Here is a 12724-nt window from a genome sequence, read left to right as displayed (position 1 = left end):
TAAAATTTTAAAGTTTTTTTAAACATTTTTATTTATTATTGATAGAGCGAGACAGAGCATGATCATGGGAGGGGAAGAGAGAGGGGGAGACCAAGAATCTAAAGGAGGCTCCAGGCTCTGAGCTGTCAGCACAGAGCCTGACACAGGGCTCGAACTCATAAACTGCAAGATGGTGACCTGAGCCGAAGTTGAACACTCAACCGACTAAGCCACCCAGGTGCTCCTGTTCATTCATCTTTTAATGTTTATTTCTTTAGTTAATTTACTGAGCTCCTGCAATATGCAAGCATTGTGCTAGCACTGAAATTACAGGAATGAAAAACATAGTCCCTGGCCTTAGAGAGCTCATAGTCTAGTGGGAAAGATCAACATGATGCAATATGGGAAGAATTTGACCTCCTGGTCATGACTTTGAAAATGAAGAGTCCAAGAACTAAGGAATGTGGGCAGCCTCTAGAAGTGGGAAAGGGAGAGGAAGAATTTTTTTTTCTAGAGCTTCCAGAAAAGAATGTATCCTGATGACACCTTGATTTCATCTCAGTGAGATCCATCTGGAACTTGTGAACTGCATAATTGTAAGATAATAATCCAGTGTAATTTGAAGCCACCAAATTTGTGGTAGAATGTTACAACAGCTGTGGAAAATTAATACAATCCCTTTCTAGCTGTTGAGCCTTAGAGTTAGTTACTTAAATTCTCTGAGAATTTCAACAGTTTCCTCAATAAATAAAAATAGTAGAACTTAGCCCTTGGCTTACTAAGGAATAAGTGAAAGAATACAAATAAGTGAGTAATGTCTGGTGTTATAAACTGAATTGTGCCCCCCTTCTCCATTCATACATTGAAGCCCTTTCTCCTACCTAAGAATGTGACTGCTTTTGGAGAAAGGACCTTTAAAGAAGTGATTCTGTTAAAATAAGGCCAACAGGATGGACCATAATCCCATCTACAGGTACTCTTATAAAAAGAAGAAGTTGGGACACACAGAAAGCCGCCAAGAATGTGTGTGCAGAGGAAGGACTATGTGAGGACACAAGAAGGTGGCCATCTGGAAAGCCAAGGAGGGAGGTCAGGAGAGTCCAAACTTGCTGAATACCTTGATCTTGGACGGCCAGACCCCAGAACTGTGAGAAAACAAATTTCTGTTGGTTAAGCCACCAAGTCTGTGGTACTTTGTTATGGTAGCCCAAGCAGATAGATACCAGGAATGGGAGTCTGCAGGGTGGACCGGCAGTACTTGGGATTTGGTCTGCACCTGATTCAGACATCCATCTTCTGATACACAGTAGGAACATTTAATTTCTGAAGACGTGCTGCTTATAAAGGGACTCCTTTTGAGAGACACATTCAGGCTGCAGAGAGAATGAGGAAACTTCAGCCATCCATCGATGCATGTTCTCTTCTCTAGCTACATTCAGAGGATATAAAAACCATCTGGCAGATGAGAGCCCTGGCGGTTGCCATGGTGAGACAGAGCAGAGCCCAGAGACTGAGGCATGAGTATGTCGCCGCCTGACACTTGAGCCCAGTGAAATGTTAGCCTGGCTTGTGTTCATTTTGGACAATATTTTTATCCATCTTTTTTCCCAGCTAGGTCATTTAAAAAACATGCATGTCCAGTTCTGGTCACTGGATGTTTTCTCTTATAGTTAAAAAGCTCTTTGACAATACAGACCCATTTCCTTCCCTCTTTCACCCCCCACCTCCCCCAAAGCATTGAAATCCATGTCTGTCACCGAGTTGATTCTCAAAAAGCACTTGTCAGATTGAGCTGAATTAATTAACCTTTGGGGAAACTCTGTGTTCATATTTGCTTCCAATTTTAAAAAGCACTGACAATTAATTTCAGTGGGAGTGTATAGTTCATTCAAGTTGCAAGCTCTGATATTTGGTTTATCGATGCAGCAGATTAAGACATGTGAGCAGAGGACGGGAGCTGACGTCAAGCAGTTAGTGCACAGACAGGGATTGAGAACAGTGGCCCTGTACTTGGTTGGTCCTGGGTTCTTGTGCTGGGTCTGCAGCCACTCCCTGTGTGACTTGGGGTCAGAGATTTCACTTCTCTGGCCTCTTTATTGTTCTAAACATGGGAGTCCTAATTATACCTGTTTAATGGGATTTTTTTGAGGCTTAGTAGAGATGATGCTGGTAAAGCCCTGTATCTGGACAGATACTCAACTGTGGGTACTTCAGCCATTAATATAACACTATTACAGAGGCTTTTATTTGGGTTCTATCTCCAACTCCTCAAGCTTGGGCACTTGTTTCCTAATTTCTAACATTCTAGGAAACGTTCTTTCTCACTAAGCTCATGTCTAGGGATAGGTGTGGACATACCAGAGACCTGTACCTGCTCCCAGGCCCTCTATGGGTTCCTTTCAATAATTACAGGATGTCTGAGGCTTCCAGAGGCAGACACATTTGGGGAAGGCAAAAGGCTGAGCCTGGAAGGGCAGGGCAGAGGCCTGCTGACAAGGAGCAAACTGGTTCAGACTAACCTGGTCCAGATACCGGAGGATCTAGCCACCGGGAGGGCTGGCTGTGTAAGGAATCAGCCAGGGGTTGGAGAGTTCAGGGCTGCTCACAGAGCCAACAACAGCATTGTGGAGACAGTGGCTTTGCCCCTTACAAGCTCAGCACTGTTCCTCTCCTTCCTTCCCCTTCAAGTGAAGTGTCCCCTTTTTGGCTTATGCAGAAGCTGAAAGTTGGCATCTTCTGGATTCTTTCATGTTCTGGCAGGTCTCCAGCTGCCTCAAAGCCCCCTCTCCCTCCCAGTCCCAGACTCTTCCCCATCCTTGCCCCTCCCCTCTCAAATCTATTCTATGAAATACAAGTATAATGCCATAAGATAAATATCTGTCAAATAAAGATTATTTGGTCAAATAATATTAGTGCTATAAATCATATTTTTCCCCACTTGGCTCTCACAAATTATACTAATTGACTAAAGGCCCTGAGAAGCCCTGCAATATAGAAATCTGACTATTTGTGTTTAACCAACTGCCCATGGAACCATTTTCTCATATAACATGGATGAATATCTCTTGCTACACAATCATTTGGGAACTGCTGAATTACACTTGAGCTTTGTGGAGGCAGGAGCTGTGTCTTGTCAATATTGGTATCTCCTAGGTACCTAGCTATATTATACACATAAATGTTGATCAGAAAGCACCCACTGATAGACTGTCCTAGCAATCCTCTCTCTATTATTTTTCTTATTTTTCTTCAGTTTCTTTACAAAAGCTTGATTGGGACTTAATGTAATTGCTGGTAAATCACAATAAATTTATTTCCCTCATTGCTAAGGTTAAGCCAAGGCAATTCATAATAATTTATTTATAAATATAATGGAATCATAGGATCGATTCCCACTCTCCCACTCTAGCTCTGTGGCCTCAAGCAAGTTACCACTTTTGGGATAGCTTAAAAGCACTTGATTTCTAGATCTACCTGCCAAATCCCATTCTCTCATAGTCTTCTACAACTCCAAAAATGGTGCCATCATCAACCTATTTTTCCCAAGCCAGAAATGTAGGTACCATTTTGGAGTCCTGACTCCCATTTCCATCCAATCCACTAGCCATGCCTAGTGATTCTACCAACCAAGCACATTATATCTCAAAGCTATCCAGTTCTCCCATTTCCATTGTCACCCAAATGGGGCCACCAATGTGGTAACTAGGACCACTTTAATGGTTGGTTGCTACTTTGTTTTTGTTCCATCCCCCTATAATCTATCACATCAGCAAGAATGATTTTCTTAGAATATAAATTAGATTATGGCACTCTTCTGCTCAAAAGTCCTTCAACTTTTCCACTGCATTCAGAAAACAATCCAAACTCCTCATCATGGTCTGCATCTTTGCTAATCTGCTGCTGCTTGTCCATTCTCTCTTCATTTTCTGCATCCCTGATATATGAGTTGTTGTTGATTTTCCCCGACAGTCCAAGGCTGTGTCACCTCGGAACCTTCACACACACTCTACCTGCAACAGTGGTCCACCGGTTCTTCATCCAGGGCTCGCTCTCACATTTCTGTGTCAGCCTAAATGGTACCGCCCCAGAAAGACCTAGTCCAACTCCTACCACATTATGCAAAGTAGGTCTCCCCAACTTCTCTATCTCTGTGCCTTGTTCATTTCCTTTAGAGGAGCACATGCCATCATCTGTTACTGCTTTGTATCTTTGTCTATGTGTGTTGCCAATGGACTATAACCTCAATGAGCCAGGACCATGTCTGTTCCTTATCTCCCCTGTGCATAGCAGAATGACTGCATACACAGAAGGTTTTGTTTTTGTCTTTTTAATTAAAGAGCCTTCATTTTCTCAAACATGAACAAATATTATTTGTCTTACCTTTGGTTGAGCCTTACCACATACCTTTAAATTTGCTTTAAAAAATAAATGGATGAAACAAAATATTTATTGAGTTGCCATTAAGTGCAAAGCATAAGCTAATAAATATGATACATCTTAAAGGAGAATGCAATCTGGGACAGTAGAGAGAGAAGCCAGAAAGACCTGGATACTACCAGCCACCTGTTGACTGACTGATGGGACCTTCATGCCCCTCCTTGAGATGTGGCTCAAAGGACAACCCTGTCATCCTGCAGGGAACATCTGACAGAGACTCTTGCCCAAGGAAGACAGCCATGACATTCTGCTGCTAAGCCTGGCCTCTGCCTCAAAATCCTTATCAGTTACCACCATTTGATGAACACTCTCATGAGAGACAAAGCCAATTCTTTTTCTCTCTGCCCAGCTCTCCTGGTTGTGCTCTGTGGGAAAGGGGACTCTGTTGCCCTTGAGTAACCTTGCACAGTCCTGCAGCTTCTCCACTCCCAGTACCTGCAGATGGCCCTGGAGAGGAATCCTTAGCCTGCCTGTGAGCAATCCGTGCCCCCCACCCCCACTCCCGCCCCCAGGATATCTTTTAATTGTTTCAGACCATTGGCCATACTTTTTCCTTGCCATTAATCCACCTTTTTAAATGGGGTCTTAGCACGTCATAGAGTCTTTGTGTTCCTCTGTGCTAGTTGATATCTCTGTGTTTGATCTTTGTGGAAATAAACGACTGTAGAATTATCTGGTATAATAGGGAGAACTCAAGATTTGGAATCAAGATGGGAGTCCTTGATTCTACCTCATTGTGCTGTGTGACTATCAGTAAATCATCTCTGTACTTCAGTTCTCTGCTTTGCCAAGTGCAAACACAAATATCTGTCCTTCCAACATTATGTAATGTTCCTATGTAACATTAATGAAATATATAATGTTATAAGGTAACATAAATGAAAAATATTTGAAAAGTTAAAACTCGAAAATGTCTAATAGTAGTGTGTGGTTATTTCTTGCTTCTGAAAACAAAAGCAAAAACAAAAACAACTCCTTCTTTTTTTCCAGGGTGGCTTCATAAACAGGGCAGCTTTTCAGAGAAGCAGCCAAAGCATACATTCCATTATGCTAATCTGCATTCAGTTAGAATGTAAAATTCCAGCTATCCACCTTGCAGTGTTAATGAGTTGCCACTTAGAAGGACCAGGAAGCAAATTAAATGTGCAGTATATGTATAAAGTATCAGAACTGCCAACTTCCTACCTGATTGGAAACTGAGCTGCTCAAGTCCTGTCCTCTGTTTCTCATTCTTCAGTTTAGGGGCTCCAGCTGGCACATTATTCCATGTGCATAATACCAGTGACCTTCCCACCATCCTTGCCCAGACCCATCTCATCTCAGATTCTGCCTAAGCGAATATAGTTCATGTGTCCTAGACTTGGTTTCATCAGGAGAGGGATGGAGGTGGCTTAATTGCAAAAAGGGAAGGATGCCTACTTCATTCTACTGGAAAATATGCCTTAAAAACTTCCTCAAAAGTGTCTTTGAGGAATACCAGAAAAGAGTTTTGGAGAGAAAAAAGAATGCTTTTTGGAATGTTGTAAACATTCAAAGAGGTAAAAGAGTAAGAATAGAATTGTATCCCCAAAACTAATATATAACACTGTATGTTAACTGGCATTACAATAAAAACCTAAAAAAATAAGAACAGAAAACTGATGATGATGTTATATAGAGTAACTTCCATGCACCAGACACTGTGTCAATGCCTACTTCTAGTCCTTTTTCTTGGTAAAGTTTATTCATTTACTGAGAGAGAGAGAGAGAGAGAGAGAGAGCGAGAGAGAGCGAGAGCGAGCGAGAGAGAGCGAGCGATGGCTGAGTTGGGAAGGGGCAAAGTGAGGGGGAGAGCCCAGTGTGGAGCCATTGTGGAGACCAATGCAGGGCTTGAACTCAGGAACTGGGAGATCATGACCTGGACCGAAATCTAGAGTCAGATGCTTAACTGACTGAGCTGCCCAGGTGCCCCTACACCTAATCTTTTTGAAATTTATTTTCAGGGGTGCCTGAGCATGGAGGCTGCTCAGGATTCTCTCTCTCCCCCTCTGCCCTTTCCCTGCTTGTACTCTCACTCATGTGTGCTCTCTCTCTAAAATAACAATAATTACAAATAAAATTTAAAATAAAGTTATATGTACAGAGCTTTAAAAGTTCATTTTTAGTGTTTTAAAAAATGTTTCTTTATCTATATTTTAAGAGACAGAGAGCATGAGCAGGGGAAGGGCAGAGAGAGAGGGAGAAACAGAATCCGAAGCAGGTTCAGCACTCTCAGTGCACAGAGCCTGATTCAGGGCTTGATCTCACAAACTGTGATATCAAACTCAAAAGTCAGATGCTTTTGAGCCACTCTGGGTGCCCCAAAAGTTAATTATTTTTACAAAGCTTATTAAAGGAACATCAGCCGGCCCAACATACTCCTGCCACTTCAACAAATTGTTCCGGTCACCTGAAGACAATTGCTTTGACCCTTTCAGCAGTTTCTTTGGTTATTATCTCCACATTTATTGACAATATGCTTACACTGCTATTTCTCTATTTGAGATGCTCTGTCTTAACTTCCTGCTGTAGAAGATGAGGATTCAGTTCTCTTGTCCCCTCCTGGAGAACACACACACACACACACACACACACACACACACATACACACAGCACACGTGTGACCACAAAATTTGCTTCCCCCATCCTTTTGAAACATTCATATCATAATATCTGATAACATCAAAATAACCAAGTAAATTTTATTTACAGGTGAGCCATCACGTATGCAGCTTTCTTGTATTCGCTTTTTGGCTTGGCATCTGCCAATGTTTTTGAGCTTTTCACTTCTGCTATTTTATTTTTAGATTTTCAAGTGCTTTTTAGGTTTTATGAATTCTCGTAAAAATAACCTGTTCTTAATTTGTGGCTGCAGTGGAGTCTCATTTGTCTACAAAGATATTAATAATAGTCATTTTTCTGGTTTAAGTGACTTCTTCCCTCCTTGTCTCTCTTTTCAAATCCCCCTCCCCCCACTTTTCCTTTTATGGTATTTGTTAGTTTTGGTCTCCTTCGCTCAGGTTGAAGGCTTCCTTCAAGCGTCTTCAATCAACCTTGGGCTGTCAGCACATATATAAAAGCAGGATACTAAAAACAACACATAGAGCCCTAAGGGGCATGCACAGGGCAGGTGGTTGAACAGGCTTCATGGTAGGTGGGTCAGAACAAACAGTGTCAGTATCCAAGTGCCTTTTCTCATGGAGTAGACAGATTACTCCAAGAAGGTCCTTATAGTCTTTGGTCTGGCGATTTTAAGCCTGCCTGCCAGACTTCTGGATCTAAGAGAAAAGACAAGGGGGTCTCAGAATTCAATTTATGAATTTTTATCTAATTTCCCTATTTCAGTACATTGTCTCTGCCTTTCATCCAGGTGGCCCCCAATCCCAAGTCCCTTTGGTACTCTTTCCAGAGATTCCATCTCTATCTTCTACTTCTAAGGAAGGTATAGCAGCAGACTTGAGAAGTAAGAGAGACGGTTTAAGGGTCCTTGTTGTAAATAGATATTCACTCAGTCCTCTGGTGTTCAGCCACCACCTCCACCTGCCCCCAAACACACACTTCCATGAATCCCTGGTGTGGCCAGTTCTTGAGTCGCTGTGCAGCTCTGTGGTACATATCAACTTGCTTCTGGAAAATTCCATGGATGGGTTAAGGTTCGATGTTCTGAGGCCTGCCAAGTCAATCATCCTTTACCCTTTTACTTCACAGCTTCAAACATTTTATTGCTTTCTTTCCCTCTCCTGTTCTCTTTGTTCTTGTAGCTTTATATCTTTAAAAGAAAACCCTTTTATTGTCTTTTTATGGAGACTGAGGGTTGGGGAAAGCCACATATGTTTCATCTACCATTGCCAACCAGAAGAGAGAAAACATCAGTACTGAAAGTTGGGGAGTACATATGACATGTATGTTTTGACAAAATGACACTACCAGGGATCCAGTGCCAAAAGTAGAACTCAGATCACATTATCTTTTTTCCTAAATGCAATCCCACTAGGTAATACTATTTTCCAAATTTGTTAATAAGAAACAGCTCATGATAAGAATCAACATTACTGACCGCCTAGTACGATTAGATGTCTAAGTCTATTAGGGTAGCCATAACAAAATGTCCCAGACTGGGAGGCTTAAGCAACAGAAATTTATTTTCTTACAGTTCTGGAGGCTAGAAGTCCAAGATGAAGGTGTGAGTACATAACCCTGGTGTCTCTTCCTCTTATAAAGACCCCAGTCCTACTGGAATAGAGTCCCACCCATAGACCTCATTTAACCTTAATCACCTCTTTAAAGACCTTGTCTCCAAATATGGTCACATTTTGAGGTATGGGGGTTAGGAGTTCAACATATAATTGGGGCGGGGGACACAATTCAGTTCATAACATCAGACATTGTTCTAATCATTTTAATTCAGTTCCTTCACTTATTCCTCAAAAGAAGCCAAGGGCGAAGTACTATCATTATATTGAGAAAACTGTTGTTTAGAGAATTTAAGTAACTAACTCTAAGGCTCTGTAGCTAGAAAAGCCTTGCATTAATTTTTTACAGCTGCTATAACACATTGCCACAAACCTGATTGCTTAAAACCACACAGGTTTATTATCTTAAAGTTGTGTAGTTCACAAGTGTGAGATCTCACTGGGCTGAAATCAAGGTGTCAACAGGATTCTTTCTTTTTTGGAGGCTCTAGAAAAAGAAAAATCTTTCCTCATCCTTTCCCATTTTTAGAGGCTGTCCACATTCCTTAGCTCTTGGATTTTTCTTTTTTTTGTTTTCTTTTTTCAGGGGGAAAAATCTTTTTTTTTCTTTTCATTACATTTATTTTATTTATTTATAATAGTTTATTGTCAAATTGGTTTTCATATAACACCCAGTGCTTCTTCCCACAAGTGCCCCCCTCCATGACCATCACCCCTCTCCCCCTCCCCCTTCAGTCCTCGGTTCATTCTCAGTATTCAATAGTGTCTCATGATTTGTGTCCCTCTCTCTCCCCAACCCTCTTTTCCTCTTCCCCTCCCTAAGGTCCTCTGTTAGGTTTCTATGTTAGACCTATGAGTGCAAATGTATGGTATCTGTCCTTCTCCGCCTGACTTACTTCGCTTAGCATGACACCCTCGAGGTCCATAAAGCCATAACCAGCAAGCCAAACTCTTTCCACACTGAATCACTCAGACCTTTTTTGTCTTCCTCTTACAAATGGAAGGATTCTTTGATTGTACTGGGTTCACATGGATAATGCAAGATAACTCCCTGCCTTAAAGTCTGCTGGTTAACTACCTTAATTCCCCTTTGCCATGTAAGAATCATCTTATGTTTATAATCTTATATTTTGCTTTAAACACTGGGACAGAGTTTGGTTTAATGGAAAGAGGACTGAAATCAGAATTGGGATATTGGTGCTGTTTTTGACAGTAGCAATTTGTAGTTACATCATCTTTGTCAAGATACATTAAACCAAATATGCTCTGAGTCTTTTTTATTGTATTCTATCTTTCTGTGCCAGTGGTTCTCAATGACAGTGATTGGACAATTTCTGGGACATTTTTGGTTATCATGACTGGGGGAGGAGGAGGTGCTGTTGGTGTCTAGTGGATAGAAGCTAGGATGCTGCTAAGTGAAATACAATACACAGGATAGCCCCCAACAACAAAGAATTATCTGACTCTGAATCCCAGTGGAGCTGAGATTGAAAAGCCTTTCCCAACTGTGATGTGGAAAACGAACTGCAGAGCTGCAAGGGAGGAAGATAGGGAATGAGTTAGGAGGCAATGGCCAAGGTCCAGATAGAGATCACTGTGCTTTCAACTAACATAGTAGTAATAGAAATAGAGAATTCAGGGTATTTAAGGTCTATTTTGGAGAAAAAAGTATAGGGCTTTGAGATGAATTATATGTGGGAAGGAACAATGGTGTCAAGTATGATTGTCAAGTTGCTTTTATGACCTTCTGGATAGATGGAGATGCAGTTACTGAAATGGAGACGTCCAGAGGAATAATAGCTGATGCTTAAATAGATCTTATTTTATGTCAATTCCAATCTAGGTATATTAACTCATTAATCCTCATGACAACTCCATAAGGTGAGTACCATTCACATACTCATTTTATGAATGAAAATAAGGAGGTCCAGAGAAATCAAGTAACTTGCCCAGGATCATCCACACAGTATTAAGCAGGTTTTGAATGAATAATATTAAATTCCGGAGTCCGTACTCTTAATCATTGCTTAATACCACCTTTTGGAAGAGCAGATTTGGGGATAAAGATCAAATCTCTTCCCATGTCTTCATGTCCTTCACTCCTAAGATCAGAGTGCATACTGGATGACATCAACACTCCTTTGTGGATGTGCTCAACTTCTCTTTTTCGGTGATACTTCCATTGTATTCACAGGGTAACCCCCGCCCAGGTCGAATCAATCAACTGTATGCTTTTTCTGCTTTCGCACGTCAGATGCCAGGCATGGCTGGAGAAATACACAGCACAGGAGGTCACCTTCATGTTTCTCTGGCCAGTGCACTTTCTGCCCTGCTCGGCAGATGGCCTTACCCAGCTTCTTTCTGCTCACGTCTCCCCTCCCTCTCTCACCCTGAACACTCAGCTATCCCTGTTCCCTATTTCACCAAGAAAATACAAGCACTAGGCTGACACTTCCTCATCTTGTAAAACACCCCTTAACTGTAAACACATCCTTATTCCTACTCATTCTAGCGTCTTTTCTTCCCATATTAGTAGAAAGTACATCATTATTCCTAATTAAGATAAGTATCATATGATTGCACTCATATATGGAATTTAAGAAATTCCATGAACAGGTGAACATAAGGGAAGGAAAGAAAAAATAAGATAACAAGAGAGAGGGAGGCAAAACATAAGAGACTCTTAAATACAGAGAACAAACTGAAGGTTGCTGGAGGGGAGGTGGGTAGGGGGATGTGCTAAAGGGGTGATGGGCATTAAGTAGGGCACTTGTTCAGGTGAGCACTGAGTGTTATATGTAAGTGATAAATCACTAAATTCTAGTCCTGAAATCATTATTACACTATATGTTAAGTAACTTGGATTTAAATACAATTTAAGGGGTGCCTGGGTGGCTCAGTCAGTTGAGCTTCCAACTTCAGCTCTGGTCATGATCTCACAGTTCATAGGTTCAAACCTCATGTTGGGCTCTGTGCTGACAGCTCAGAACCTGGGGGCTGCTTTGGATTCTGTGTCTCCCTCTCTCTCTGCCCCTCCCTTCTTTGTTCTCTGTCTCTCAATAAATAAATAAATATTTAAAAAAACTAAATAAAATTTAAAAATAAAAAGATCAATCCATCTTGTGCTAGGGATTGGGCCTCCTCAGGGACCTCCTTCATGAATTATTCTAATGTTCTCCTAATACTAGAACCTCTCTAACTTGTCCTGCACCTTCTCGGCACATAAAGGCACTCAATGCTAGGTTACACATACACAAAGCACCATTCTGATCATGACTCTTGCTTTGTTTGCATCAGATATAAAAGAATAATATCCACTGCACTCTGATAAACCTGAATAACAAACCTTCTAATTCCTTTGGGTACAAAGTAGTTTTTAATTATAAACTATGCCTTTACAATCATTTACAAACATAATTAAAAGTTACTGATTTCTTTTCCAGTGCCAGGACAACTGTTCAGGTCAACTTAAAAAAAAAATTTTTTTTAATGTTTTTATTTATTTTTGAGAGACAGAGAGAGAGAGACAGTGTGAGCAGAGGAGGGTCAGAAAGAGAGGAAGACACAGAATCTAAAGACAGGCTCCAGGCTCTGAGTCAGCACAGAGCCCAACGCAGGGCTCGAACCCATGAACCTTGAGATCATCACCTGAGCTGAAGTCGGCTGCTTAACCGCCTAAGCCACCCAGGTGCTCCAAGGTCAACTTTTAAAGACAATATCCAATCATAATTATTTTTCATAGAGAATAATTTCATAACCATCAGGAAGATGCATGCTCATAAACTTAGATCTACTCTGCTGTCTTATCTCCACCTTCACCCCTTGGTGTCTGGTCAAATGCATGTGTGCAGGAGGTGAGATACAGAGGAAAAACAAAGGCTGACTCCACCTGTGAGCAATGGAGGAAAAGGGCCAATCTCATGTTGTTTAAGGAGTATACATCCTTTCCTTCATTTATTCAGTCATTTAAAAGATGTTTTGAGTTTCTGCTTTGAGCCAGGCACTGATGAAAATAGATGCTAAACCCTTCCTTAACATTTAGTGGGGATGCAGTGTCTTTAACAACAATCCTAACACAGGTCTGCAATCCCTTAGCC

This window comes from Suricata suricatta, chromosome 8 (genome assembly GCF_006229205.1).
Source record: "Suricata suricatta isolate VVHF042 chromosome 8, meerkat_22Aug2017_6uvM2_HiC, whole genome shotgun sequence".
Taxonomy (NCBI): Eukaryota; Metazoa; Chordata; class Mammalia; order Carnivora; family Herpestidae; genus Suricata; species Suricata suricatta.
This window is presented reverse-complemented; position numbering follows the sequence as displayed.